General features: G+C 38.6%; 1 long non-coding RNA gene across 1 annotated transcript; it reads right to left on the reverse strand.

Annotated features, from left to right (window-relative positions):
* Positions 1-902: 902 nt before the first annotated feature.
* Positions 903-1518, reverse strand: LOC129770633 (uncharacterized). The gene is made up of 3 exons (XR_008742154.1): positions 1417-1518; positions 1247-1359; positions 903-1190 (listed from the first exon to the last, which is right to left on the reverse strand). It is a non-coding gene; the product is annotated as an uncharacterized LOC129770633 (long non-coding RNA).
* Positions 1519-3480: the final 1962 nt, after the last annotated feature.

Genomic DNA, 3480 nt, shown 5'->3' on the forward strand with positions numbered 1-3480 from the left:
GTGCTATAAGTCTAAGAAATCTGTTGTCCAACTCCTCCACAGATAATCGTTCATCTCGCGGTTCTCTATCATGCCAAAATTATATTGTGAATATTTTATTTACTTCAGATGCCGTATTATTGTGCAGTAAAAGGATGTGGAAACAAGGTTCTCATAACGAAAAATAACCCGGACATTGTTTACCACACTTTTCTCCGAGATGGATTCATAAATGGAATATTTTCTGTGGCCAATCGAATTGGAAACCTCAGAAAAATCAAGGTATATGCTCACGTTATTTCCATAGCAGCAGCTACGATGACCGACATCAAATGCGCCATGAACTTAATGGTACGAGGAAATATAGGATGTTGAATTCCAAAGTTAAATCTTTTTTCTGCCTTATATGTATTAGCCATTCCATGTCGAACCGATATAGTGGTTCTCCGACTTTCGTGGAAAGTGGTAGATTTGTTCTGTATTGTAAAATATTAGACCCGTCTTTTCTTGTTTTTTTTTATTAGGGCTGTGTGGTATACGTTGCAAATCGTGAATATTGTCACCTGATTAAGGACATTGTAGTGATGTAGAACGTTGAACTTTTGACTAGTCTGAAATCGATCCACCGCCGCAACAATAAGAAATTTCTCACCGTGCAATTTTTAGAAATGACTGGTATACTCATCGGCAGTGTGGAAATACTCTCGGCATACAAAGCAGCAGCGCAAAGAGAGGTCCAAATTGTGATAGAAGTCGAATTCGCCACTACCATCTCTTTAATTTCCTTCAAAACTTTGTCGTTTTGTAAAATTGCATCCAGCATACGCAGGAATTTGTTTTGCTTTTTGGCAGTCAACTCTGAAAAATCAACAAATGAAATCATTCTTTAGCGGAATAAATATATCAAACCGACCTACCAGCGTGATTGTTCTGTTCGTGCTGCTCCAGTAGGTTTCGCAACCGCTCCATGTTGAATTTAAAATGATTTGGTCGATTACCATTGGCATGCTGTTAGTTTGGCTCATTACGTGTTATCAAATCGTGGTTCATCAACACCCAGCCCAACTCGTCCATTTTGACACGAGTGTTGCGGCGCAGTTTTATCTCTTCGAAAAGTTTCTCGCGTAGTTTCCGTTTGAAGATGCCTCCGTCCTTGATCAGATTGTGCCGATAAATTTGTACTACGTACGATTCTATTTCATGCTTTTGCCCTGATGATAAAACAAAAAAAATAACACTTTTTTAAATGCTCAATAAAACCACGTACGATTAAAACGCTGCTTGTTTGGAAAGAAAAGCATTGATTGCGCGGCTAGAAGGTAAAATATACTCAAAACATCCTTCTGCACTGTTTTTAATTCGACCGCTGATTGTAGATATCTGAAAAAGTAGAAGCAATTATGAGAAATTGTTATACGAAAAAATCCAGAAAATTACCTGCCTACAGTAAAGTGCGAGCAGCTATTTTGCCAACGAATGCATTTGTCACCAAAAGATATGATTTGTTTTGTAAACAAATTTGTTTTTTCACGAGCAATGGCCGAACAGCAATTTTGACATTGCGGTCCACCTGTAGTATAACGCCTTGGTTCTACCCAAGGCGCCTCTATATATACCAGGTGAAACAATCATATGAAATGCTCTTTCAGCCATATTGGAATTGCTGTCGGTATTGTTTACAAACAGCTGCCGGCGGCTCTCTACAAATTGCCACGACGCTTATTCGAACGATGCCTACTATGTTCGACTTTCGCAAATTTATGTGAAAAAGGTGGGATGATTTTGTAGAATTTCATTCTCATCCAGTTCATCCATTTCTCTCGCATGTGAAAGTGCAATAATGGCGTATCCTAGCAATAACAAAACAAACAACCCCCGCTCCACAAACCGTAATCCCCTTCTTATTGAAGTGATGATGTTGCTTCACCTGTTATACATTTATACAAGCGCCTTGGTTCTACCTATACTACTACAATGGCTCCCTTCCACCTTTTCCTTAACTGTACTGCCGTAATCTCACAAAGTGACGCAAGCGCCAGAAGGAAGAGTTTTCAGTGGAGACTTTTCTTAAAAATGTATGCATAATCAGCATACGTGTACATTACGAAAATCTTATCTGGAAAAAATGTGTTTGTCAGTTTGCCAGTTTGTTTTGGAAACAGCAAATTTAAATTGCTGTTTCGCTGTATAACAGGGTCATTTTTTCTCATTTCTGTAAAACTTCGCAGTTGTTTGAAAGGATTTGGTATAATTTATCGATCCTTAACAAAAAAGTGAATTGTCAATTTTGGCGTTTGCGTCACTTTGCGAGATTATGGCAGTATTGTACACGGCATGTCATTAATTGAAATAAGTCGAGTTGGTTCTGAACCGACCTAAAAAAGGGGAGATCCTATACCCACCCTCTGTTTTCGCTCCGTAATTATTTAACATGCTCGTCCATGGCTCGCATAAGCCTAGCTCCTCGGGCAGCACTCACTACCCAGGGAACGAATTTGATTGTGCTATTAGACGTCTTTGATTTACTCTCGTCCGTGAACGGGAACGTATTAACACTTTAACGGGCCGTGGGAACTAGGCAAGGGATCGACTTCAACTTCAGAGAACATAACCCTCACATGAGGAAGAACACATATTCACCTTCGAAAACATTTTAACTATCAAAACAGTTGAAAAAATTGGTGGCAATACAGTTGCCACTACCCGTTAACCCCGAAAACACTTCACTTTATTGCACCTTTGGTTATGCAAAAATCAAAACAATATTTCTAGTGCAGCGATATCGATTATTTCAGCGATTCACAATATTTCTAATGCAGCGAAAAAAACCGTTTTTTTATATACAGTTTCAAAGAAAAAAAGAAAATTTGAAATTTTTCATCAAATACACCATTTATTTTATTGAAAAAAGTGCATGATATTACACATACGTGACAATGGTATTCGATACTCTTCGTACTGTACGCCCAACATAATTGGATGCAGAACGGGCGTTTTCTCTTCTGGAAACTTTGTTATTGAGATCCGATCTTCACTCGACAACAAGATAAGAGGAACAGAGTGCGAAGTCAGAAATTTTAAGTGATTTTTGACATGCTGTAACTTCGTGAGAAAACCGGTTTTTCTTTGATTTTTTTTAGGAATATTCTGGACTAACACAATTTTTTGCTAACCAACTCAACAAATCGGGGGTCTCCGTAGCCACATTGGTTGCGCGTTCGCTTAGTAAGCGATCGATCGTGAGTTCAAAACTCAGGGCCCTCATTGACCATCTTTGTGTTGTTACAGAATAACAACTTCCACGCAACAATCATCAGCGATGGAGTTACAGTTAACTTGTTCTTAATGACGCTGTAAAAAAAATTTAATGACAGATCGCGGATAAAAATTTACATTAAGACCATTGATTGTATAATACAGGGTTTTCCATTTCGGGCTTCCGAAAGTATACAGCCCTGCGCTGACAACCGTTTGACATAGCTGTCAACCAAAGCGTCATAT

Source organism: Toxorhynchites rutilus, chromosome 2, assembly GCF_029784135.1.
Source record: "Toxorhynchites rutilus septentrionalis strain SRP chromosome 2, ASM2978413v1, whole genome shotgun sequence".
NCBI classification, from domain to species: domain Eukaryota; kingdom Metazoa; phylum Arthropoda; class Insecta; order Diptera; family Culicidae; genus Toxorhynchites; species Toxorhynchites rutilus.